Source organism: Sus scrofa, chromosome 2 (assembly GCF_054392235.1).
Source record: "Sus scrofa isolate SSC_HxYL_T2T_F1_AM1 chromosome 2, Sscrofa_HxYL_maternal_Yorkshire_Landrace_v2.0, whole genome shotgun sequence".
Classification (NCBI taxonomy): Eukaryota; Metazoa; Chordata; class Mammalia; order Artiodactyla; family Suidae; genus Sus; species Sus scrofa.
In genome coordinates, this window is record NC_139384.1 from 83,859,509 (window position 1) to 83,887,064 (window position 27,556).

Genomic DNA, 27,556 nt, shown 5'->3' on the forward strand with positions numbered 1-27,556 from the left:
CGATGGGAACTCTATTAATGCGCTTTCTTACATTTTCTTTTTTAATACCAAGTCTTTTGAATCTGACGTGTTTTAAACATACAGAGCATCTCAGCTTGAACCAGTCACATTTTAAATGCCAGTGGCTCCCATATTGAACAGTATAGAATTAGGATATATGATTATCCCTTACTGGACCAGTGCAGTCACCTCTGCCCTGGTCCTTGGTCACTCACTCTCACTCCCTACACTCCTTCCAGAAGCAGCCACCAGAGGCCGACTGTGAGCACTTGAGTCAGGCCCCGCCCCTCCTCTGCCCACAGCCTTCCCAGGATCTCATTGGCTTTGGGGGTAGGTCATGCCAGGTCTTGTGGGCAATGGGGAGGACTGAGAGAGGCTGGAGCCCTGGATGGCTGTGCGCTTGCGGGGCCGGGGGCGGGGGCAGGGGCAGGCCCTGATTCAGGCGCTCACGGGCGCCCTCTTGTGGGTGAGTTTGGAAGCCAGGAGGCCATGGTGGAGGCAACTTCACTGGTCCCTGTGAGTGGAGATGGGGGATGAGGGTTCCAGGCAGAGGAAACATCCAGTACAAAGGCCCTGAGGCAGGACAGTGCCTGGCGTGTTGCAGAAAGAATGAGGATGCCTGTGTGGCTAGGACAGAGTGAGCCAGTGAGGGAGAGGGAGGAAAGGAGGGGGCGTGGGCAGGTCCTGCAGGACCCTGTGGGATGGGCATAGGCTTTTCCTCCTAGATGGATGGGATGTGTGGGTTTAGCAAGAGCAAATGGTCAGAGGGGCTGGGGAAGGCTGGTTGCACTGTCCCTGGACAGGCAATAAACCCACCTCCGTGGAGTCAAGGGTTTGAATCTTGCTCTGCCTCCCCTTAACCGAGCAACCTGAGTTTTTCATCCATAAAATCGGTCCAACAGTAGACATCCTTCTTACTGTGGTGAGGCTCAAATGAGCTCAGATGCTTAGGACCTGGATTAGGGTGAGGAGAATGAGGCACTGGCCTCCACACACAGCTTAGGAGGTTCGGAGGAAAGTGATCAAAAGGTACGAACTTCCAGTTGTAAGATAAATAAGGGAGTTCCTGTTGTGGCTCAGCAGCTTCAGATCCCAAATAGTATCCATGAGGATGCAGGTTTGACCCCTGGCCTTAGTGGGTTAAGGATCAGGCGTTGCTGCAAGCTTTGGTGTAGGTTGCAGATGCAGCTCGGATCCTGCATCGCTGTGGCTGTGGCTGGCAGCTGCCGTTCCTAGTCTGGGAATCTCCATATGCCACATGTGCAGCCCTAAAAAGAAAAAAAAAGCACCAGGGATGTAATGTACAAGATCATGACTGCAGCTAACACTGCTGTTTAATACACAGGAAAGCTGTTACGAGAGTAAATCCTAAGAGCGCTCATCACAAGAGGAAATATTTTTCCCCTTTATTCTTTTCTCTTTCTTTTTATTGCATTTATATGAGAAGATGGATGTGAGCTGAACCTATCGTGGTAATCACTTCACAACATGTGTAAATCAAACCATCATGCTGTTGGCCTTAAACTTATGCATTGATGTATGTCAATTAATTCTCCATAAAACTGGGGAGGGGGGGGAACCTCAGTCATCCCGATAAATACTATTTTTTTTCCTAGGGCTGCAGGCGCGGCACATGGAAATTTCCAGGCTCAGGGCTGAATCAGAGCTGCAGCTGCTGGCCTACACCACAGCCACAGCCATAGCAACATAGGATCTGAGCTGCATCTGTGACCTACACCACAGCTCACAGCAATACCGGATCCTTAACCCACTGAGCAAGGCCAGGGATGGCACCTGCTTCCTCATGGATCCTAGTGGGGTTTGTTACCACCAAGCCATGACCAGAACTCCCTGGATAAATACTATTTTAATGCAACCTCTGAAAAAACTCACAATGAGGGCAAGAACATCTACAGTGAACAAAGTATCTAAGTGTTAAATATTGACAGGTTTTGACCCATGCTGGCTTCACACTGGCACACTTGCCTCACCCTATTCTAGGCGCTGCTGCACCTGGGAGGCTGTTCCTCCCACCCAGCCTCCCCTCCCTGCAGTAAAGTCCTCTGATTAAACCTTAATTCCAGATGATTAAGCCCTGGGATCTGGGGGCTTGGCAGCACAGTAGGAGGGAGGCCCTGGCAAGGGTGGGCCAGGCTGGGCCTCCCCTGGGGAGAGGGAAGGCTGGGAGGGAGGCCGCTGAGTGGCTGGAGCGGAAGCCCGGACTTAATTAGCCCCTCAGGATTAATTACTAGGCCCAGGAACAGTCTGAGAAATCTATTACCCAAGCGGCTCCCAGCTCCAGGCTTCCCTCATTTGCTTCATCATTTTTTCTCTAAACCTCCTTCTCATTCTTTCCCAATGAAATCTATTTATATAAAAAAATGCACCTTTATATCCTACCAGGAAAACCCATATATATATATTTTTTGAGCAGAGTAGATGGTATATAAATTTGGGTGGCTATTTGTTGAAGTAAATATATAACTGTTAAAAAAATGATGTGGTCTTGTTTGGAACCATGGCAAACAGCTGTAAGCACTGAGTATGTGCTGAATATTTACACTCTTCTTAGCTCATTTCACAATATTGCTGGGAGCTATGAGCTATCAACCCATTTTGCAAGAGCTTTCTTTTTTTTTTTTTTTGGCCAACTTTGGGGAGATTTCACCCTTTCCTAGGGTTCAGGGTCTAGGGAATTAATTTAACTGGTGCAGGGCTGGGGCAGGGAGAGGCGACCCCCAGAGTGAGAGCCTGCCACCTGTCTCCCTACCCCAAGGCTGCCTCTGGCCACCATAGGTCCATCACACAGATGGGAAGACTGAGGTACAGTGAGGAAAGAACAGGCCTGAGGTCTTTTTTTTTTTTTTCCTTCTTTTTCTTAGGGCTGAAGGTGCAGGATATGGAAGTTCCCAGGCTGGGGGTTGAATTGGAGGCGCTGCTTCGGGGGCCTAGCCACAGCCACAGCTATGCCAGATCCCAGCCCCATGTGCAAGCTTCACCATAGCTTGTGGCAACACGGGATCTGTAACCCACTGAGCGAGGCCAGGGATTGAACCTGCATCCTCATGGATACTAGTCAGGTTCTTAACCCACTGAGCCACAATGGGAACTCCTCTGAAGTCTCTTGAAGTTTCCAAATATGAGGGGCAGCTGCTACCTAGCTGGTTAAGTGAGCCTTAACCCACTGCGCGGGGGCGGGGATTAAACCCTAAGGGCTGCAAAAAAACGCAGGATCCTTAAGCCACTGTGCCAGAGTGGGAACTCCTGATAGACGTTGTAATGGTGGAAACTCAGGTGTGTTAGCAGGAAACTGAAGTAAAAGGCCCCAGGAAGGTACATGCCGGCTGGCGGCTTTAATGATCCAGGCCTGACAGCTTCACCCCTTCATCGCCGACTCCTGAGCCTCCCGCCTTCTTGAGCCTCAAGGGCCACCTGGTGGACCACAGCAGGTGCTCGGGGCTGGTATGTACCTTCTCCCTTCCCCCAGCCTCCCCCAGCAGCCCCTCCCTCTGCCTGCTGCCCCGGAACAATTATAATGTCAGAGCGGAGCTGGGTCGGCCTCATGTTTAATTCATCTCGGGGCTAATTATAGCTAGTCTGGGGGAGGGGCGAGGTAACCTTGGCCTCCCCTCCCCAGCCCTTCCAGCCGCCAGGGTGACTGGGGAATGGGGACGGGGACCTGTGACCCCCTGTTGAACCCAGCTCTGGACAGCTGGGCCAAGCGCCCCCACCCCGGCCACCCCCGCGGGGTGCAACCTCGGAGGAGGAACAGGGGGCGCTCCAGGTTGAACCGCGGGCCCAGGGCCCAGCCAGGCTGTGGGAAGGAGGCGGGCGGATTCTAGTTCAGGGCAACTGCTTCCACGCTACAGGATGCTTGCTTCCCGCCCTCCTCCCTCGTTGCTACCGATCAGGATAGGCTGATACAGGCTATTCCATCACCTTCCAAGGCCTAAGGTCCCAGGGCCGAGCTTGGTACCTAACAATAGTGAAGAATAATAACCGGCACTGGGATGACTTGACATCCAGATGTTTGCAGCTTTGGGCCCTCCGTAAATATTAGTCACATTCATCCCCCTGCTCCTTGGGTGCTTACCATGTGCCTGGAACAGTTCTGAGCAACTTACAGGATTGTCACCAGGCAGATATTAGCACCTTTCTTGCCTGGAATGCAAAACTTAAGGAGGCCCTCACAGATCCAGCCAGCAAGGTAAGTACTATTTTATTTTTCTGGTGTTTATTTTTTCCATTTTTTAAAAGTTTTATTGAAGTATAGTTGATTTACAATATTGTGATAATCTGTGCTGTACAACAAAGTGATTCTGTTATATGTGTACACACATCCATTCTTTTTCTGGTTCTTTTCTCATACAGGTTATCACAGAATACCGGGCAATACTCACTGGGCAAGGCCAGGGATCAAACCCTCATCCTCTTGGGTGCTAGTCAGATTTGTTCCCATTGAGCCACGATGGGAACTCCTTAAGACATATTTTAAAGACCCCAAACCAAGAGTTCCCTGGTCTTGCTCAGTGGGTTAAGGATCAGGTGTTGCTGTGAGCTGTGGTGTAGGTCGCAGGGATGGCTTGGATCTGGCGATGCAGTGGCTGTGGTGTAGGCCGGCAGCCGTAGCTCTGATTGGACCCCTAGCCTGGGAACCTCCATATGCTGCGGGTGCGGCCCTAAAAAGACAAAATAAATAAATAAAAAATAAAAAATGAAGAATCCAAACCAGTGTAAAAACTCTAAACAGAACAAAACATCCAAACGTTAAATGCAGATGGATGAGACCCTGCACTAGATGTTCTGATCACCCCAGCAGCCCCTAGGACGTGGGAACTGTGATGGTCCACACCCCCATTTTACAGATGAGGAAACTGAGGCATGGATAAGCCTGGAGGCCTGCTTTGTCCAGTGTGCCCCTCCTCCTCCTCTCTTCTCCCACTCCCCCTCCCTCTCCACTCTCCCCCTTTCCCTCTCCTGTCCAGGCCAGCTCTGGGCTTTGTTCTCCCCTCCCCAGCTTGGACCCCTCCTTCCTGATGCTCAGCCCCTCCCCATCAACTTGTCTGAGCCACAGGGCCCAGAATAGCTTCTGGTGTCAGCCAGCCTGCCTGGCGGGCTGCCTAGGCCCACAAGCCCAGGGCCCCTCCATAAAAGCTCTCAGTGATGAGAGAGACCTGAGCTCCTGGGCTCAGCATCCGACAATCTGCTGTCCTCATCCTTTGCCTCAGTGTCCCCATTTGTCCTCTGGGGGAGTGATGCCTCTCACTCCTGGTTTCCTCCAGCAAGGTGGGGGATGAAAACCAAGTCCCTCCTTGGGTGGCCACCACTCCTGAGGCCTTCCTTGGGGAATAAGCACAACCTCCCCCTACACCCCCCACACCTCCCACATTCCAGTTTAAACATCTGTGCAGTTCCATGAGTGCTTTAGCGTTGGGATTCCAGAGCCAGCTGGCCTGGGTTCAGATCCCGGCTCCACCATGTGCATGCTGTGTGACCTCAGGCAGACCACTTAACCTCTCTGTAGCAAAAGCCCCATCTGTAAAAATGTAGTCTGAAAAATGCCTCTGGATTAAACAAATAAAACGAATGCGTGGACGGTTTAGGGCAATGCTTGGCGTACAGTAGGTGTTCAATGGGTGGCTGAAATCACTGGGGCCAGCGGCTGAGCTTCGAGCTCCAGGCCACCGGTTTCTGCACTCATATGAGGCGGCACCCATTTTAAAGATGAGGAACCAAGGCTCCAAGTCAAGCTTGAGGGCGCGCCCCCGCGCCGCTGGCTCAGCGGGGATTCGAACCTGGGATTTAGCCTCCAGAGTCCACGCTGATAGCCACCTTACCCTCTAAGGCCCAGAGACGGGCAGAGGTGTCCGCGGGTCACACAGCGGCGATGCGGGAGGGCACGGCGGGGCCCCTCTGGCGGTGGCAGAGCTCGCGCCCTGGGCCGGGGCTGGAGGGCGGGCAGCGCAGGCCGGGACCGGGGACCGAGCTCCCGGCGGCGGCGCGGAGCGTTTCCATGGCAGCCTGGCGGGGAGCAGGCCGGAGCGATTAGGCGTCCCAAGGAGCGGCTGCTAAAAATAGCCCGCGCCGCACCGGGCTCATTAGCCGCTGGGCTTTTGGCTGCCAGGTACCCCCTCCCGCCTCTCCTTCCTGCTCGCGCCCGGTCGCAGCGAGGCTGCAAGGGGATGTGGTGCGGGAGGCAGCAGCCTGGTCCTGCACCCGTCTCTCATCTGGACTGTCTTCCAGGCTCCGCCCCTCCTAGCCCTCCTCCTGGGACCTTCTCAAAGGCACATCTGATCTCACCTCTCCACTGCTTTAAATCCTCCCCTGGCTCCCCATTGTCTTTGCCCTCAGCACTTCACCTGCATTGTGTCTCTGGCTTCATCTCTCCCCTGCTCTGAGGGCTCTCAGGAACTCACACCCACCGCACTTGGACTCTGAGCCTTTGCTCCTGCTGTTCCCATCATGTGGATTGCCATGCCTTCCCCTCTTCATCTCAGGATACACATTACCACCTCCAGGAAGCCTCAGACTCCAGCACAGCTAACGTCTGAGCCCTGAGAAGGAGAGGATGACTGTATTTTGGTCCCAGTGTCTGGAAGCACACAGCAGTTGCCCAATAAGTGTTTGGGGAATGAATGAGATTAGCCAGCTCTGACAGAGGAGGCACTCAGTGGGTTCCCACTGTCCACTGTTCTCAGGCCAGAAGGTCAGTGGGCCATCTTCTCTCAGCCAGGTTCACTCTTCTGCTTCCTTTAGACAGGCTATCTGGACTCTGTGACTCAGCTAGGTCACTCACCCTCTCTGGTCTTTTGCCTTACAGAATTGCCACTGACATAGGATTTAGAGGTAAAAAGCTTTGGTGGAGCTGCCAAATTTTGGAAGAGAGAGGGAGACGTGAAGGTGAAGAGAATGTAGGGGAATATGGATATCCATGAAAATATCTCGGAATAAGGCTAAGTGGGAGTTCCTGTCGTGGCTCAGCAGAAGTGAATCTGACTGGTATCCATGAGGATGCAGGTTTGATCCCTGAACTCGCTCCGTGGGTTAAGGATCTGGCGTTGCCTTAAGCTGTGGTGTAGGCCGGCAGCTGCAGCTCCGATTCGACCACTAGCCTGGGACCCTCCATGTGCTGTGGGTGTGGCCCTAAAAAAGACAACAACAACAAAAAGACTAAGTCTGCTGGAGAACCAATGGACAATCTCAGATAGGCAGACTTCTACCTTCTCAGCCAAACTTCCATCTTGTGGTCCATCTTGTTGTTGTTGTTGTTGTTTTTTTGTCTTTTTAGGGCCACACCCATGGCATGTGGAAGTTCCCAACCCTCGGGGGTTGAATTGGAGGTATAGCTGCCAGCCTACACCACAGCCCCAGCAATGCCAGATCCGAGCTGTGTCTGTGACCTACACTCACTGCAGCTCATGGCAACGCTGGATCCTTAACCCACTGAATGAGGCCAGGGATTGAATCTGTATCCTCATGGATACTAGTCAGATTCATTTCTTCTGGGCCACAATGGGAACTCCGTTGTGGTCCATTTTGTGGACCATAATGGCTGCTCTACCTTCTGCCCTCACTGCCACCTTCCAGATGAGGGCAGAGGGGGAAGGGAAGAAGGGGTAGAGGCAGGCCTGTCCTTATCTTCCGAGGTTCCAGCATGGAAGTTACATGCACCATTACTGCTCACATCATATTATCCACAACATCAAATGGTCACATTGAGCATCGGGGTGGCTAGGAAATGTAGTCTTTACCTGAGCAGGTTCTATTTCTAAAGGAGAAAGTAGAGCATGAACATTGGGGACCAGCCCAGAATCTCTACCACCAAATGGAAGGAGGAATGAATATTTGTCACTGTTACAGGAGAACGTCCTTTCTCTTTGCCCTCTGGACAAAGAAATCTTCATGACCTGCCCCCATCTCCTCCCTGCCCTCACCTTCTTCCTCTGTCCCCCCTTCCCTCCCTCACTCTGCTCCAGACACACAGGTCTTATAACTGTTCCTCCAACATGCCAGGTACAGTTCTGCCCCAGGGCCTTTGCATATGCTGTTCCCACTGCCTGGAATTCTCTTCCCACACATCTCCTCCCCCATTCATATCTCTGTTTAAATATCACCTTTTCAGACGGTTTCCTTGAACATCTTGTTTAAAATGGCAAGCCAGAGTTCCCACTGTGGCGGAGTGGGCTAAGAGCCCAATTGCAGTGGCTCAGATCACTGAGGAAGTGCCAGATTGATCCCCAGCCTGGGGAAGTGGGTTAAAGGATCTGGTGCTGCCACAGCTGTGGCTCAGATTCAATCCCTAACCTGGGAAATTCTATATGCTGCAGCCATTAAAAAAAAAAAAAAGGAGTTCCTGTTGTGGCTCAGTGGAAACGAATCTGACTAATACCCATGAGGACCCAGTGGGTTAAGGATCTGGCATGGCTGTGGCTGTGGCGTAAACCAGCGGCGATAGCTCTGATTCACCCCTAGCCTAGCCTGGGAACCTCCATATGCCATGGGTGAGGCCCTAAAAGACCAAAAAAAAAAAAAAAAAAAAAAATTCACAACCTGTCCTCCCTCTCCAATTCTTGTTCCTTCCCAATGCCTCCTTCCCTGCCCTAATTTTCTTCCTAGCATTTAGCCCTCTCTAAAACCCTGCCGACCTACTGATTTGCTTGCTCATTGTCTGTCTCCCTCATTAGGCTTTGAGCTCAACCAGGACAGAGATTTCTGCTAGTTTTGCTCTCAGCTGCATTCCTAGTGCTCAGAAGAGTGCCTGGTGCTCACTCGGGGCTCAGGAAATATTTTGAAAGACTACACTGAATAAAGAAAGCAGGCACAATGATTTCCCCCTCTTAGAGATTTGGAAACTGAGGTCTGGAGAGGGAAAGGTGATTCACCAAGGTCATGTGCTGGTGAGGAGCAAAATATGGTTGTGTTTGTGATCTACTGAGTTCCCGTTTCCTATCAGCTGACCCTCTTCCTCCAGCTTTCCTTTCCAGCCCCAGAGTTATCTATAAATTTCAGTTCTGCTGTGTTTCCTGGAGCGTATTTCTGTTGCTTGCAGCCAGGATCCCAGGATGACCAGAGGAGCATCCTCATCACGCCGGGCATAGTGCCTGGTCCATTCGCTGCTATGCCACATTTAATTGCCACACAAGTACAAAAACATTTGCAAATTAAAAAATCTCCCATCAAATGCTCTGCGCCCCAGTTTCAGAGGCGTGGAAAGACTGAGGCACTGTGTGCGGATGCTCCTGGTCACAGAGCCGAGAGACTGAGGGGAGGTGGTCCATCCTCTTCCTTTCTCTTCCTTTCTACTGTGAAATGAGGCTCACTGCCACCCAGGACAGTGCAGAGCTGGTCTTGGGTTCGAATCCTGCCTTATGCTGCCTTGGGCATCAGCTTCTCTCTCCTTGGACCTCAGTTTTCTTTACGGAGAAATGGGATCCTGATAACTGTCCTGAGTAGATCCCATTGTGCCCAGAGCCTGACTCACAGCATATGCTCCTATGAAGCAGTTCAGAACATGGACTATTTCTCCAGGACAGCAGACCGCCCCCCACCCCCAGCAGACCCCTTCCACCTTCCCTGCCCCACTCTCTATTCTCTCGGCCGCCCTGTGCCAGGTTTCTGTTTAGTTTCATAATCTCCTGAAAGTTTAATTGTTGTTTTATTCATCCGTGACCTTTCTCTCTCATCTGGAGACGTATTATTGCTAATCTACAAATTTCAAGAACCAGATTTATTTGCAAAACCAATTACCTGCCTATGCAAATGACCTCTTTCAGCGCCCGCCTCCCTGGCCAGCTGGCTGGCAGGGGTTGGGGGGGGGAGGAGGAGCTGCTGCCCACCCCGTTAGAGCCAATGCTCAAACACTTGGATGCAAACTTATCTATAATTCCTCTGAGCGGGGCGGCCCTCTCGGCCCTGGAGTTAATTAGAATCTCAGTAATCAAGGGAGGTCCCGACCCCATATCTCTCAGCTCTGACCTCTTAAAGGGGCCTCTTGAAGTGGTCGGAGCCTTTGATTGCCTTCCTACCTGGCCCTTGTGATGGGAATGATGCCTGTTCGTTCGTTCATTCATTCATTCAAAGTTTCGTATTGAGGGTCTACTATGGGTCTGGCACTGTTCCCGGCTCTGGAAGCAGAGCCGGGAACAGGGAAGCCAGAAGGAAGGAAGTCCCCATCTTTATGAAGCTGACAGTTGGAGAGAGAAAAAATAGGCAAGATAAATAAGGAAAATGTATAGCAAGGCACGTGGTAGGGATTGCGACAAAGGAGAAGCAAGCATGGCTGGGGATGGGGTGTTGGGGGCATGGACCCCTTTCTCCTGCCCTTGGCTATGCCCATGGCATGTGGAAGTTCCCAAGCCAGGGATCAAATCTGAGCCACAGCAGATTCCTTAACTGCTAGACCACCAGGGGACTCCCAGAGCTGATTCCTAAGATGCCAAACTTGATCCTACCTCAGGGCCTTGCACTGCAGTTCCTGCTGCCTGGAATGCCTTTCCCAAAACTCTTGGCCAGGTAGATGCTTCTTTCCACAGTCTCAGCTCACTCACCACCTCCTCAGGGAAGCCTTCCCTGACTACCCCCAGAGAACAGGCATCCCCCTAACTCTTTTCTTTTTTCTTTTCTTTTCTTTTCTTTTCTTTTTAGGGCCACATCCGTGACATATGGAAGTTCCCAGTGTAGGGATTGAATCGGAGCTGCAGCTGCCAGCCTACACCACAACCACAGCAACGCAGAATCCCAGCCATGTCTGCAACCTACACCACAGCTCATGGTAATGCTGGATCCTTACCCACTGAGTGAGGCCAGGGATCTAACCCACATCCTCATGGACACTAGTCTGATTCGTTACAGCTGAGGCACAATGGGAACCCCTCCCCTGCCCCAACCATTTCTGTCCCCTTTCTCTGCTTTAGAATTCTTATTGCTTCCCGAAATTAGATTAGGCATTTGCATCTAATTCTCTGTATCACTCTACTTTAATATCAGCTCCTTGAGGACAGAGGAACTGTGTGTGTTTTGTTCACAGCTGTGAACAGCATCTGGGCATTCGATAAATATTTGTTAATGGACTGAATGAATGATGCAGTGACCAGGAGGCCATGCTAGGTAGGGTGTATAGGACACAATAACTTCTTGCTGTGGTCATATTGGCTTCAGTGCTTTCCTGCAGCCTCCTGGAGTGGCTCAAATATTCCCATTTCACAGCTGAGAATGTGGAGGCTGCTAGATTAGCTGTGTAGCTTGGCCAGTGAGAGCCGGCAGGGCTGGGATCAGAAACCACCGATGGAAGGTCTCCCTCAGTGGTCCTCAGGGCCTCTGTGGCTGTCTGACACAAGGAAGGGACATGGCAGTCACTGGTCACCGGTGGGGCTGGGGAGGGAAGCAGAGCCCCAGGATCCCTGGACCTTAAGTTCTCCATCTGGACAAAGTAGCTTTGAGATTCCACCACCCTTGGTTTTTCTCCCACCTCTCTGGCTGTGCCTTCTCATCTCCATTGCCTTCCTGTCCCCTGTTTTTGATTCCTGTCCATCTGCCTTGACACGCTCCCTAAAACACCCAATCTGGGGCCAGCCGCTTCCCCCCCACAACCCACTTCTCATCCAAGATCCCCACTTCATGTCCAGGGGTGGCTTCATGTGCCCTGCTCTTGAACCAGACCCTGGACATCAGCCTCTCCTTTGCTTACGCTGTTCCCTCTGCATGTCACACTATTCCTGCTGGGAGCCTTTCCATGGCCCCCCAACCAAAGAAGCCTCATCCCTCATCCCCTCCCAAATCCTACCTCCCAGAACACCCTGAGCCTATCTTCAGGAACTGTCACAATTTCAGTGATGGAGTGGGTTGTTCAAATTGTGTGTTTAACATTTATCTTCCCAGTTAGATGCTAAGCTCCAATTGAGCAGGGGCTTGGAGCTGTCATTTTTATCCCAGTGTCTCTGGCACCCAGTACGGAGAGGGGCCCTCCATAGGAGCTTAATAAGCATCTGCTGAATGTTTGACCTGTGGGTAAGTGAGTGGGGAGATGGATGGATGCATAAGTGGGTGGGTGAGTGGGGCAGATAAGGTGGGAGACGGAAGAATGATGGGGGGTTGGGTGGGTGAGGGATGGATGGAGGATGGGTGGGGCTATGGGTGGGTGAGAATTGGATGGAAGGATGGGTGGAGCCATAGGTGTTGACAGATGGATGGAGGATGGGCGGGGCTGTGAGTGGTCAGGGGATGAGGGGACTTGAGGATGAAGGGATGAACAGGAATGAACCTCTCCTTGAAATAAAGAGGTGGCTGTTCCACCAGTGGACCTTGGTGTAGCCACCCCCCATCCCCATCCTGGCCCTACCAAGTGACTCGGAGAATTGAGCAGCCTGTGTGTTGGGGTTGCCGAGACAGACTTCTAGCTCTTTGTGTAGGGGTCAGATTGTCTTGGGTTTATTGTAGGGGAAACCGGGCCTGTTGGTGAGATTTCATAGCCTCTCTCCCCCTACAGCTGCACTCCTGCTGCTCATAGCTAAGCGCACCCCCCCCAACACACACACTGCCTCTCCCCCTCTCCCCTCACGCTTGATTCAATCCCGGCCGCCCACCGATTCAATTATTCTGCTGCTGGGGTGGCCAGCAATTTTCTTTTGGGGCTGAGGAGTTGTGTTGGTATCTCTGTGACTGTGAACAGCAAGGGATCCAGAGACAGAAAAACAGAAACACAGAGACAAAAATAGAAAGGAAAGAGAAAAATAGAGAAATTGTGTGTGTGTGTGTGTGTGTGAGAGAGAGAGAGAGACAGAGACAGAGACAGAGACAGAGAGGAGTGGGGAGAGAAAGGAAGAGAGAGAGAGGGCAAGGGAAAGAGAGAGGGAGTCAGTCTAAAGTAACTTCACTCCCAGGGCCGCAGGGAGGCTTTCCAAATATTCAAAACAGTGATCAGCCCACAGAGATTCCAGAATTTCTGCTCTTGACCTCATTTCACTCTTTCATCCCTCAAATACACACACACACACACACACACACACTTCAGGGCACAAAACTCAGCCCAGATTTTCAGGAGGAGCTTGCTTATGACCAGACAGCTCAGGGATGAAATGGGAGTGTTGGGAGATAGTGAGCTCCCCATCCAGGGAGGAGTTCAAGCAGAGGCCGTGGACTAGAAATTCCTTTCGGAACCCAGAGGTGTTCAGGGTCCCCATTCATTCTTCATTGGGTCCTTTTGTGTTTTTCCTTTTGTGTTTGTCTGGCACTTTGCTGAGTGCCAGAGGGGCCGGGAGGGAGAGAGAGGGAGGAGGTGAGGGCAGAGAGGGGATGAGGCAGGTTGTGCAGGACTTGTGGGCTGTGAGGTGGATTTGGGCTTTTGCCCCAGGGAGCTGGGAGCCCTGGAGGGCCTTGGGCAGAAGGGGAACAGGACTTGACTCAGGTTTACCATGGGCGCAATGGGGGACCATCTTGCCCCTCTTTGGCCCTGTGACCTTGGCCAGATTCCCCCTTCTCTGGCTCCCGTGCCCCCTTCTCTGCAAGTAGATGATGGCAGGGCCATTTTCAAGACCCTTCCTGGCTCCAATACCTTGGCCCCACCATCTAGGCAGCCCCCGAGCTCCTTGATAACTCTATTGCCCTGTATCAAGGGTGACTATCTGTAAGCCCCAAGCCTCTGGAGAACTTTGCTGACAATAATGAATCACCTGATCTCCAGATGGAGACTTATCAGGGATGTCCTCCCCAGCAGCGGCCTTCCCCAGGGAGGGATTTCCAAGGCTCCAACAAGGAAAGAAGATGCTTCCCCCTTACTTTGCCTCCCCGCTGCCCCCCAGAAGCTTAAGCAAAATCAGTGGCTCCCTAGAGAGGGATCGCCTTGTTCACCTTGTTCGTTCGGGCCCCACTAGAGTCTCTTAAGTTCTGTCTGTGCGTCCTCCTTGCTGTGTGGCCCTGGGCCGCTCCTCACCCTCTCTGGGTCTCACTTTCTCTAAACTGGCTCCTGAATGCTGCTTCCCAGCCTCCCATGAGGGGCTGTGGTGTGGGAAGCCCAAGGTGGGGGTCACCCTTGGAGAGAGAAAAAAAAAAAAACCCTTTCCTTCTGTGCCCCCATCTTGCTTTGAAATTGTGGCCAAGCATCCGTGACATAAAACTTAAGCATCTGAGCCATGGTTAAGCGAGCAGCTCAGTGGCTTTATGTAATTCTCATTGTTGTGCAGACATCGCCACCATCCATCCACAAAATGTGTGTGTGTGTTTTTGGCGGCACCTTCAGCATGCAGAAATTTCCAGGCAAGCAATCAAACCCACACCACAGCAGTGACCTGAGTCCCAGCAGTAACCAGTCCAGATGCTTAACTAGCTGAGCCACCAGGGAACTCCCAGAAATGTTTTTCGTCCCCCCCCCCCGCCCCCGCTTTTTAGGGCCACACCCACATCATATCCACATCATATGGAAGTTCCCAGGGCTGGGGCTCCAATCAGAGCTGCAGCTGCCGATCCACGCCAGAGCCACAGCAACGCTGGATCCGAGTTGCATTTGTGGTGATTTACACCACAGCTCACGACAACGCTGGATCCTTAGCCCACTGATCGAGGCCAGGGATGGAACCTGTATCCTCATGGATATTAGTCAGATTCATTTCCGCTGAGCCATGATGGGAACTCCCTGTTTTTTTCTTTTTTTTAGCTTACCCAAACCAAAACGCTGCATCCATTACTTTTACTTTTTTATCTTTTTTTTTTTTTTTTTGTCTTTTTGCCATTTCTTAGGCTGCTCCTGCGGCATATGGAGGTTCCCAGGCTAGGGTCCAATCAGAGCTGTAGCCACTGGCCTACGCCACAGCCACAGCAATGTGGGATCCGAGCCACGTCTGCAACCTACACCACAGCTCACGGCAACGCGGATCGTCAACCCACTGAGCAAGGCCAGGGACCAAACCTGCAACCTCATGGTTCCCAGTTGGATTCGTTAACCACTGAGCCATGACGGGAACTCCCTTACTTTTTTATCTTAACAAGTATCTTGGTGTCTTTCTATGGGAGTCCTCATTCTTTTACACAGTGAGTGGGACTCCCTTGTGTAGATGGATTATCATTTCATCCTTATGTCTTCCCCTTCTCCTAAGCTTTCTACATGGGTCTAATTCTAGAGGGTTTTTGTTTATTTGTTTGTTGTGCTTTTTGTTTGCGTTTTTTTTTTTGCATACACATTTTTTTTTTTTTTTTGACTGCAGCATGTAGATGCTTGATGTGGGATCTCAGGCCACAATGGCAAAAATGGCCAGTCCTAACTACTTAGACCACCAGGGAGGTCCCTGATTCTAGAGGTTCTGCTCTTGACCACTGAGCTCTTCAGCTGAGAATCCTTGCTTTCTGGGGTGAGAGTAACTGTATTTATTTACAGGTACAGCTGTGACATCGACCAGTGAGAATGGAGATGCTGGGGGCAGGTCTGGGCAGTGCTGTCAGAAGCCAGACCTTGGAGGCGGTTTAGGGGACTTAGGGATGGGTCAGGGAAGTAGACAGAGGGATGTCATTTCTTTGCCAAGGGTTCCTGGACAGTGACAAGCTCAAGGTCATGGCCAAATCTGCAACACATGTTGCTCCCCGGCTGCAGGTGCTGAGGTTTGAGGCTTCCCAAAGCCAGTTCTGCCATCCTCCATTCAGCATGGCTTCTTCTTCTTGAGTAGGTCTTGGGCATTGTAAAGAAAAGGCCAGCAGATCCTCAGGAGACATCTGTAGCAAGCAGCCAGGACGAGCAGGGCGGGCAGGGGGTCCCATTTTGGGCAGCCGAGTGGCCCTGGGAACTCTGGTCCAGTCCGCAAGCCTAAAAGAGCCTCCCCACCCTCCTGAGCCTTCCTGGGAAGGTGGATGGAAAAGGAGGGTATTGAGATGCCTGGCGAGGTGGAACTTGACATTTTTTAATCAGGAGAAGCTGCCAGCCGCATTTCCTTTGTAGAGTCGAGACAGCTAAAGTCCGTGAAGTAGAACTTCTTTATTTAGGGAGAGAGTCAGTTGAATGATTCCTCCTGGTTTTATTCATATTTAAGTGGGTGCCCGTGGTCGTGGCAGAATGGTGATGATGGTGCTGTCACAGATTGGATTTGTCAAACCAGCCCCCAATCCAAGGGCTGAAAGCACTAAGCCTTTCTTGGGGTTCAGGAGTCTGCTGATGAGCCAGGTGATTCTTCTGATCTCATCCAGACTCATTCCTGCCTCTGCACTCAACTTGGGGTTGCAGGCGGCTCAGCGAATCTTGGCTGGGCTCCCTCATGTGAGGGTCAGCTGGCTGTTGGCTGGGACAATTGGGCTTTCTTCCATGAAGAGCAGGGATGCTGTCCTGGCAGACCAGCCTGGGGTTACGTGCATGGCAGCTAGGCTCCAAGAAAGTGAGTGGAAGTGTGCAAGGCCTCTTGAACATGCAGACAGATCTGGTTCCAGTTGAACCTACAGATGGCTGTGGCCTCAGCTGACACCTTGGTTGCAGTCTTGCAGGAAACCCGTAGCATGTTGGACCCGCTAAGCACTGTCTAGACTCTTGATCCACAGAAACTGAGATAATAAATGAGTGTTAGGTTAAGCTGCTGGGACTGGGAACTTGTTATGCAGTGATTGCTGACTAATACACCTATCCCCAAACTCCTTGGTGTGCAGAGTGGGCTGGTGGAGATGAGGTGGAACTCATGGGAGCAAAGGGATTGATGTTCCTTTTCCTTCCCTTCTGAGGTTCTCTGATAGGTAGAGGTGGCTCCAAGGGAGGTATAGAGGTGGGCAAGGGGAGTTCCCGTTATGGCTTAGCAGGTTATGAACCCGACTAGTATCCAGGAAGATGTGGGTAAGATCCCTGGCCTTGCTCAGTGGGTTAAGGATCTTGTGTTGCTGTGAGCTGTGGCATAGGTTGCAGGTGCAGCTCGGATCTGGTGTTGCTGTGGCTGTGGCCAGCAGCTGCAGCTCTGATTCGACCTGTAGCCTGGGAATGTCCATATGCCGTGGGTGTGGCCCTAAAAAGACCAAAAAAAAAAAAAAAAAAAAAGGCAAGGATATTCAGCGGTGTCCCAGTGGGAACTTAGTTCTAAAGGAAGTGGGAGGGAGGGTTGGGGGAAGAAGCTGTTTGGTTCTAATGTAAAATGTGATGGAGGCTGGAAGTCCTGGCTCATTCACTTTCCCTGTCCTGGTGATTGAGGCCTGAACTCACTCATAAGTAAAAGCCAAGTGACTCTAACCTTGGGGACCCACGTTGGAGTTCGACTGGGTTCTGTGCAAGAATTTGGCTTAGTGAAGACAAGCCAGGGGAAAGCAGACAAGACTGTGCAAGACCATTGTTCAGCAGCGCCACCTTGTGGCAGCTACAGAAGCAAGAGCAGAATGGCCCCTTCTATTCCCACCCCCTGGTCCTCTCTGTATAGTTTGAAAGCATGATCACCCCTTTCAACTGATAAGGGGCCTGAAGGTCTTGGAAAATTTGAGGGAAATATCAGGAGGCAGCCATTAGGAACATATGACATTCATGGGAAGAATGAAGGGAAACTGACTCCATTTAGACAATTTTTTGCTTTTACAGCCTCTCCTGCACCCTCCCTTCACTTAGATTTTCCTGGGGCCGGGGGGTTGGGGGCGCTCCCTTGTCATGCTTTTGGCTCATGAGGTTCAGGCAGGGCTCCAGGGAGGGAGGCTGAGATTCCATGGAGCAACCCCACCTGTATCCTCTTGAGCTGACTGCCTACTGAGAACATTTGCAGCCATCTCTCTGATGGTACTTTGTGAGTGCTAGAGCTCACTTAGCCATGGGCAGAGCAGGCCAGAAGACAGGAGAATTATTGCAGCCCTTAGCCTTTATAAATGGGAAGTCAGTGACAAATACTGCAGCTCCCTTGTCCCTGTCTTGAGATAACTCCAAGGCATGCTCTACATGGTATCCTAGAGGCCCCCAATGAGCTCCAGTTGCCCACACAGTAAGGCCCTCATTTTTGCCTCAGGGTGTCTATCTGGAGGAGCCCAATCAAAAATACCCGGGGCTGGCCAATCAGGGGATTCTGAACCTCTGGCTTCAGTGCTTGGCTTGAGGCCACCCAACATGACCCAAGTTGGTCCAATCAGCATGAACTCCTGAACATTTGCTGAATTTAGGGGGACAATGACACACTTTCTCTAGGGTTACTGAGCTGATAGAAACCTGGTCTTCCTAGGAGCTATCTAATCACCATGTGGGAAGCCCCCCAACCCCAGCGAATGGAATTAATAGAGAGGAAAGCAGATGATCTTGTTATGATTTGAGCACCTGGATTGAACTATGCCTGAAGCCATAGATTTTGTTACAACAGCTCCCTTTCTGTTTAAGCTAGTCTGAATCAAGTATTTGTTTATTTTGTCATTTACAGACCAAAGATCCCTGACTATTGAAGTTCTGGACCTGGGGAAGCTTGTCTCATGGGCAATGTGGAGTTTGCTGGGGCTGCCATCACAATGTACCACAGATTAGGTGGCTCAAACAACAAGAACTTATTTTTTCACACTTCTGGAGGCTGGAGATAAGTCTGAGACAAGGTGTCTGCAGGATTGATTTCTTCTCCTTGGCTTGCAGATGGCTGCTTTCTCCCCGTGTCCTCACATGTCTCCCCTCTGTGCGTGTCTCTGTCCTAATCTCCTCTTCTTATAAGGACACCAGTCATATTGGATTACAGCCCACCCTCATGACCTCATTTTAGCTTAATTACCTCCTTAATGACCTTGTCTCCAAATACAGTCACGTGCTGAGGTCCTAGGGGTTAGGATTTCAATGTATAAATTTTGGGGTAACACAGTTCAGCCCATAATGGGCACCAAGCAAGTGATGTGTGTGTGTGTGTGTGTGTGTGTATATGTGTGTGTCCACTAGAGCCTATTTAATTGCAGAAAGGCTTTGGCTGGACCCAGAGGCTGGATGGCCCAGGGGCTGCTGGGGGTGACAGGGGAGGGGATCAGCTAATACCTGGGAGGTGTTAAGGACAATAGGGAGGCTGAGTCTAAGTGAGCTGCTTTAGGGCTGGAGCTTGGTACTGAAGGCAGAAGCCCTTCCTGTAAAGGGCTTAAAGATGAGGGCCTTGAGAGTTCCCGTCGTGGCGCAGTGGTTAACGAATCCGACTAGGAACCATGAGGTTGCGGGTTCGGTCCCTGGCCTTGCTCAGTGGGTTAATGATCCGGCGTTGCCGCGAGCTGTGGTGTAGGTTGCAGACGCGGCTCGGATCCCGCATTGCTGTGGCCCTGGCGTAGGCCAGCGGCTACAGCTCCGATTAGACCCCTAGCTTGGGAACCTCCATATGCCGCAGAAGTGGCCCAAAGAACTAGCAAAAAGACAAAATAAATAAATAAATAAATAAATAAAATAAAAAATAAAAAAAGATGAGGGCTTTGTGGAGTTCCCTTCGCGGCTCAATGGTTAACCAACTGGACTAGAATACATGAGGATGCAGGTTCAATCACTGGTCTCGCCCAGTGGGTTGGGGATCTGGTGTTACCATGAGCTGTGGTGTAGGTTGCAGACATGGCTCAGATCCCGTGTTGCTGTGGCTGTGGCATAGGCCTGTGGCTGTAGCTCTGATTAGACCCCTAGCCTGGGAACTTCCATATGCCATGGGTGTGGCCCTAAAAAGCAAAAAAGAAAAAAAACCATGAGGGCCTTGGAGCCAGACTGCCTGGGTTCAAATCCCAGCCCTGGAACTTGCCTGTCCTGTGGCCCTGAGCAAGCCAGTGACCCTCTTTCTCTGCCTCCATTTCCCCTTATGTGCTGCACCCATGTGCTTATCGTCCTCCTCCCCCACCTCAGGTGCCCCACTGAGACACTGCCCAGCCCCAGGTACCCCCAGGGGGTGGAGTAGGGGGCCTGGCGGGCTCTGCCTTGGAGGTTAGATCTTTAGTCCCACCCTGATCTGAAGGTGGGCTCATCACCCTAAAATCATAGCTGCACTGATGCTCTCACCCTCCTGCTGGAAAACTTTCCATGGCTCCCTAGTACCTGTGGCAAAGTCCTGATTCTTTCCACAGGGCATTTGAGGCCTTTTGGTGGTTCCGGCCCACCTCCCCTCTCAGTGCTCTAACTTCCTTTAACTCCTAGCCAGTCCATCCTCCGGGCCTTACCTCTCCCTTCTGCTGGTCCTTCCAATTTCTCTTCATGTATATATTTTTCAGCCACGCCCACAGCATGTAGAAGTTCCTGGACCAGGGGTTGAACCCACACCACAGCAGTGACCCAAGCCACATCAGTGACAATATTGGATCCTTAACTCACTGAGCCACCAGGCAGCTCCTCTCCTCATATTTTAAGGCCCAAATTGAATATCGCCTCTTCCAGGAAGCCTTCCCGACTACCTTAAAATCTCCTACAACCCAACAATATTCAAAGTGCTTGTCATAGTTCATGTAACTCTCATGTCAGTCCTATGACATAGATTCTTTTTCTCAAACCCATTTTACAGACAAGGAAACTGACGCAGAGCAAGATTTATTAGATGGCGCAGCATTAGTGGAGGAGATGAGGTGGGGGCTCAGCCTGTGGACTCCATGATTTGTGCTATACCCTCTGAGTGTTTCCATGATTATTGGGGTTTGACCTCCCGGCCTGGGGGGTTCTGGAATGATGCTTCCTGGAGGAGGCAGGAAGCTGGGCAGAGTCCGGGAGAGGGGGAGACAGAGGGTGCCAGGGTGGGGGTGGGAGGGTGGCAGCCAGCAGGGGAGCCGGGGGAGATCCATCACCTCCAGAGCCCTGGGCCGCCGTGACCACATGGCTGGTGGCTTTTGCGGGATATGTCATCTTGCAGACTCAGCACTTGGCCTGCTTCCCCCTCCACTGCTGCTGTTCCAGCCTCTGCCAGAAAGAGAAAGGGCTTAGGGAGACCCTTGGTGCTGCCAAAAAACCCAAGCTGGGTCCTCCATGGCCCAGTGAGGAGGGACTTTCTCCCCAGAGGCAGGGAGGGCAGTAGTCTGTAGCCAGGCAGACTTGGGCTCAGGTTGTGGGGTTACCACCCCTTGGAGTGACCTTGGAATGCCCTTCAACCTCCCTGTTGAAGCCTTTGTGCTTGCCTTTGGTTTTTTTTTCTTTTTTTTTTGTCTTTTGAGGGCTGCACCCATGGCATATGGAAGTTCTCAGGCTTGGGGTCTAATCAGAGCTGTAGCCACCAGTCTACACCACAGCCACAGCAACACCAGATCCAAGCCACATCTGCGGCCTACACCCACCTCACGGCAATGCCAGATCCTTAACCCACTGAGCAAGGCCAGGGATCCAACCCGCAACCTTCACAGTTCCTAGTCGGATTTGTTTCCGCTGCGCCACCACGGGAACTCCTGTTTTTTTTTTTTTTTTTTTTTTTTCTTTTTAGGGCTGCACTCATGGCATATGGAGGTTCCGGGCGAGGGGTCCAATGAGAGATGCAGCTGCCAGCCTACCCCACAGCCACAATCATGCAGGATCAGAGCCGCGTCTGCGACCTACACCACAGCTCATGGCAACGCTGGATCTTTAACCCACTGAGCCAGGCCAGGGATCGAACCAAGGACCCCAGGGTTCCCAGTCAGATTTGTTTCTGCTGTGCCACCATGGGAACTCCTGTGCTCGCCTTTGCAACACCCTTCTCTAGAGGGTCACTTAGAGCACATTCCCTGGAGGCTGGTGCAGGAGTAGCAGGTGCTCATAATAGCCACAGTAATAGTAACAAGACAGGTCACAGCTGTAGTTACAAACAGCGCCGTGGATGAAGCAGGCAGGGGCTTCGCGATCACACCCGCCTGGGTTTGAATTCTGACTTTTGGAATTTACAAGACTCAGGGGACCATGGGCAAGTTGTTCAAGCTCTGGGGGCCTCAATGTTCTGATCTGGGCAATGGGCACGGTGCTATTTTCTCCTTCATGGAGGCTGTGAGGAGGAGTTAGGGAGGTCCAGGAGGGTGAAGGTTGTCATCCCAAACTGGCAAATCCCCTTAAAGGGGCAAAAGGGAATTAAAGTTGCCGATGGCTTGAAGCTTGCTAGTCTTGCTTTAAGAGACTTTAAGAGAGAGAGGGTGGCCTGGAGTGTCCAGGTGGGGCCAATGTAATCTCCTTAAAAATGAAAGAGGGAGGCAGGAAAGGGAGAGGGAAAGCAAGATGGAGGCGTGAGAAGGACTCCACTGGCCAATGCTGGCTGTGAACGTGGAGGAAGGGGCCAGCAGCCAAGGAGTGCTGCAAAAGGCAAGAAATGGCTTCTCCCCCAGAGCCTCCAGCAGGAACCAGCCCTGCCGACACCTTGATTTTTACCCCAGTGAGACCCATGTGGGAATGGTGATCTCCAGAAGTGTAAGAAAACACATTTGGGTTGTTTTACTGTTTCACTGAGTTTGTGGTTATTTGTTACAGCAGCTGGAGAAAATGAATACAGGTGGTAACTGGCAGTGGCAGATGTGAGGGTTAGGAGTGGGTCCCTTGTTCTCTGCCTCTTAATGTCCAGGCTCTTGTCCTTCCTCCCCTAGGTTGCTGGATCGTGGGAGAAACAGGATGGCACTTTGTTGAAGACTACATTTCCCAGACTCTCTTGCAGCTCACTAGCTAGGTGTGGCCATGTGACTAAGTTCTGGCCAATGAGATTTGGGGGGGGGGGAGCTTCTGGGAAGGCTCCTTATAGTAGATAGGCCACTGGAGAAAACCTCCTTTGTCCTCCCAACTTCCTTCCTTCCTGCTGCTAGAACAAGGATGTGATGGTTGGTGCTTTGGCAATCATTTTGGACCATGAGGAGCAATATGGTAGGTATCCTGAGGAAGACACAGAATTCTGTTCTTGAATAATGGACTCAGTAGTCCTTGGATGAAGAAGTCATCCATTTATTTAACAAGCCTTTAACAAGCACCATCTGTGTGCTATGGGGAAAGTGTAACAAAATAGACCAAAATTCTCACCTTCAGGGAGCTGATATTTGGGGAAGGAGGGGGCAGATACTGAACAAATAGGTACTATCAGGAAATGATTAGTAATAGGGAGAAAAACAAAGGAGGGTAAACGAGAGAACAGGGATTGATAAGTGAAGGCTCTTGGAAGTGGTGCCTTTTCAGTAAAGACGTTGATGATTTGTTGTTGAAGATGAAAAATGTTTTCCTCACGTTGGAGCAAGTTAATCGGGTTTTCCTGTCACTTGCAACCGCAAGCATTGATACTGCTGTTCTGTTCTTTGAGTTCTTTCACCTTATCCATGGGGCTTGGGTGGGGGAGTACTGTGATGTCCCCGTTTTACAGATTAGGAGATGGAGGCTGGGAGGGAGGGTGACATACCCAAGATCACACAGCAAATAGGGAGAACCAGGCTTTGAACTCTGAGATGGAGAGGGTAGCTGGGAGCCATGGAAGGTTCAAAGCTGGGATTAATGCATAACGATCAGGTGGGGAAGATGCCTGAAGGGATATGTCCAACCTCCACTGGTTTGCTTCTGCAGTCTCCTCTGCCTGTGACGCCTTTTCTTTCTAATCCTGGCGGCAGCCACGCCTCCTCCAGGAAGTCCCCCTGGCCCGCAATATCCCCCGTGGCCCCATCATGCTTTGTGGTTGGGAGCTCAAAGGGTTCCAGGACAGCCTCGGGTCCCTCCCGCCTTTCCTAGCTGCTGTGCCATCATGTTTATGCATCGCTCTGGAAAAAACTGATTACATTCCAGCTTGACCTTCTCCCTGTCGGTGGGGCCTATCACCACGTCAATCACACAGCTCAGACGGGGAAAAATTATTTTATCTTTAACGATACTTAAAACTGCTTAGCAGGGCCGTCACGGAGACTGGGCACGGGCTGCTGCCGGCCCCTGAGCTCTGGATCCTGCATGCCTTGGGGCTCTTCCTTTGCTCTCTCCTCCCCTGACAGAAACTACTAGAACCTTCTGAGTTGCCGACCTATTTGCCACCCTCCGGGGCCACCCTGTCTCCAAATGTGGTGCGTCCTTCTCTCTGCTGCTGTCTCTTTGTCTCTGTGCCTTGGCTCTTTCTTTTATGTCTCTGACTCCTATTGCTGTCTCTGTCCCTTTTCTCTAACCCTCTGTCTCTTTCTATCTTTGTTATTACCCGGGGGGACCAAATGACCCCTTTGGTATACCATGTGCTCTTCCAGTGTAGGCACCCACAAATGGTTTTTTCCTCTCCAACAACCTGGGATGCAGATCTTCTGATTAAGCCCATTTTCCAGGGTTGGAGACTGAGGCCCAGAGAGGCCAAGCCCTTTTTTTCAAGGTCATACAGCAATAACAAGGCAGAGCTGCTACCAGAATAATCTGCCATGACACAAAAAGAAAGTCTGTGATCTTTTACCTCCAAAAGCAATGTGGAATTTTGGAGGCTTTGGAAGGCTCAGACTTCAGGGTCGGGTTGAATCTTAAGACATTCACCGTGTGATCTTGGGCAGGCACTGAATATCTCCTTGGCTTAATCTCTTCATCTAGTGAATGGGCCCCTGGGGGAATCTTTTTTTTTTTTATTTATGTACAGTGTTTGAGGTGTACAGCAAAGTGATTCAGTTATATATATATATTCTTTTTCATGTTTTTCCACTATGATTTAATTATAGGATATTGAATATAGTTCCCTGTGCTATACAGGTCCTTGTTGTTTATCTCTTTTATACATAGTAGTGTGTATTGGTTAATCCCAGACTCCTAATTTATCCCTTCTCCCTTCCCCCTTTGTTAACCATAAGTTTGCTTTCTCTGCCTGTGAGCCTATTTCTGTTTTCTAAATAAGTTCATTTGTGTTATTTTTTAGATCCCGCATATAAGCGATATCCTGTATTTGTCTTTGTCTGACTTCCCTTAGTATGACAATCGCTAACTCCATCCATGTTGTTGCAAATGGCATTATTTTGTTCTTTTTTATGGCTGAGTAATATTCCGCTGTATATATGTGCTACATCTTCTTTATCCATTCACCTGTTAATGGGCATTTAGGTTGCTTCCATGTCTTGGCTATTGTAAATTGTGCTGCTGTGAACATTGCTGTGCATGTATCTTTTTGCCCCTGTGGGGATCTTGAGAGCTGGGGTCTTGAATGTCACAGTAGGCTTGACAGATAAAATACTGTCAGTTAATGCCCAGTTAAATGGATATTTCAGACAAACCATGAATAATTATTTCTCTGGTGTAAGTATATCCCAAATATTGCATTGGATATACTTATGCCAAAACTCACTTATTTGTCTGAAACTCAGACTGAACTGAGCCTCCTGTCTTTTTACTGGCCACGTTTGGCAGTCTTAGCACAGGGCTCTGGAGAAAGAGAAGGTTCTGGACATCATGGGGCAGATTCATTCCCATTTGTGGTGCCAGGCTGTCATGGTTGCTGTAGATGTAACTGAGGAACTCTCCAAATGCTGAGGAATTTGTGGGCAAAATGGCACATGGCCCTCTGCTGGAGCCGAGGCTGGCCTTCGTCGTTCGGAAATGGTGGTGTCCATTGGGGCTTGAATATCTCAGGCAGAGCTGAGCAGAAGCCCCGAACTTCATGAGATGACAAAGAATGCAGCCAGACTCAAGCCTCTGTCTCCTGTCTGTCCTCCTGCCGGCCCCGCCAGCCACCCCATCACAGCCCATCCCCAAGGCTGGTCCCTCTTCTCAAGGTGTCAATATCTCCCATTCTAAATTTCGCCCCAGAAATCAATTAGGGCCCTGGGCGAGTTGATTATAAATCAGCTATTTTCATAATTGTTATGTCTTTAATAAATCAAAGTAGTGCAAGTCGCCGGCAAAATGGAGCTGTTCTCCGGGGGTCATCAATTACCCAGGGGAAGACAGGGCCCGAGTTCACATTCTCTCGTCCTCCACCCAATCCAGAGAGTCTGCCGGCCGACTTGGGACTTCCTGGACCCGGGCCGGGCTGTTCCATTACGGAATTGCTTAAGCAGCGTTTTAAATAACAAAAAGGGATATCATTTAATTTTTTTTGCAACCTGAAGATCAATACGCTGTCCTTCAGATGCATGACGGATCGCCTTGGCGAGCTTCTCCGAGTTAATCCAATTTCCCTGGGTCTGGCTGCGACTGGGTGGGCTGGACTCGGCCTCCCGCCTGCTGGCAGAACCCAGGCTGGAATGCGTGTTCTCCCCCCACCCCCGGCCTGTGAGCTCTGTAGACACAGCAGTGGGGGGAGCAGGGAGATGGGCAAGGAGCCAGTTCTGTGAGGCAGAGCTTCCAACTGGGGATGATTTGGCCCCCTCAGGGGACACTGGGTAGTGTCTGGGGACATTGCTGTTTGTCACACTGGGTGTGTGTGTGTGCTCCTGGTATCAAGCAGCTGGGGGCCAGGGAGACTGCTCCAAACCCCACAATGTGCAGGATGCACCCCAACCCCCACCCCAGAGTATGATCAGGACCCAAATTCCAGCAGGCCAAGGAGGAGACACCCTACTTTAGGGCAGTTCATGGAGGGCACCTGGAGGGACCCCGCCCTCTTCCCCATCTTCAGTGCTGAGTCCTGTGTCCTGGTTATTCTGAAGCTGGGAGGGACCCAGCTTTGAGTTCTGGGTCTGTGGGTGATGGTGTCAGTGGTCCAGGGAAAAGTGTCTGTTTAGTTTCATCCATCATCACATGGGCCTCTGGGTTCCTGTCTTGGCTCCCTGCATGATTCAATCCAACCAGCTTGTATGGAGCACTTACTGTATTCCAAGCAGCATTATAGGTGTTGGGGATCTAGCCACCAAGATGGAGAAAACGCCTGCCACATGAGGTTTAAGTTCTAGTTGGGGGGAGTTCCCGCTGTGGTGCAGCTGGTTAAAGATCTGCCTGCAGTGGCTCAGGGTGGGTGGTGGATGGTGGGTGAGCCACAGGTTAGGGATCTGTGTTGCTGCAGCTGTGGTGGATGTCACAGCTGTGGATCGGATTCAGTCCCTGGCCCAGGGAACTGCCATATGCTGTGGGTGTGGCTGAAAATGAAAAAAAAAAAAAAAAAGTCTTAAGAATATAAGATGGGCCCACATATGGAAGCCAGGAGGCCTATGGCTGTACCCTTCTCAAGCCCTCACTCTTCCAGTTTATAAAATGGAGCCCATATCATCTGTCTCATAAAAAATTTTAAATTCTTTTCCATTATGGTTTATCACAGGATATTGAATATAGTTCCCTGGGCGCTACAGTAGGACCTTGTTGTTTATCTATTCCATATATAATAGTTTGCATCTGCTAATCCTAAATTCCCAAATAATCTGTTCCCCTCGCCCCAACCCCCGCCTTGGCAACCACAAGTCTGTTCTTTCTTTTTTTTTTTTTTTTGTCTTTTCTAGGCATATGGCCTTTTCTTGGCATATGGCGGTTCCCAGGCCAGGGGTTGAATCAGAACTGTAGTCACTAGCCTATGCCAGAGCCACAGCAAAGTGGGATCCGAGCCGCGTCTGCGACCTACACCACAGCTCACGGCAATGCCGGATCCTTAACCCACTGAGCGAGGCCAGGGATCGAACCTGCAACCTCAGGGTTCCTAGTCGGATTCGTTAACGACAGGAACTCCCAACACAAGTCTGTTCTTTATGTCTGTGTGTCTGTTTCTGTTTGTAGATAGGTTCATCTGTGCCATGGTTTAGATTCCACATGTAAGTGATATCATACGGTATTTGTCCTTCTCTTTCTGACTTA

At 50.9% G+C, this 27,556-nt stretch overlaps 1 long non-coding RNA gene across 1 annotated transcript; it reads left to right on the forward strand.

The window, feature by feature from the left end:
• Positions 1–3,648: 3,648 nt before the first annotated feature.
• Positions 3,649–25,679, forward strand: LOC110259354 (uncharacterized). Its single transcript, XR_014837780.1, has 3 exons — positions 3,649–4,207; positions 18,339–18,504; positions 22,438–25,679. It is a non-coding gene; the product is annotated as an uncharacterized LOC110259354 (long non-coding RNA).
• The last annotated feature ends 1,877 nt before the right edge of the window (positions 25,680–27,556 follow it).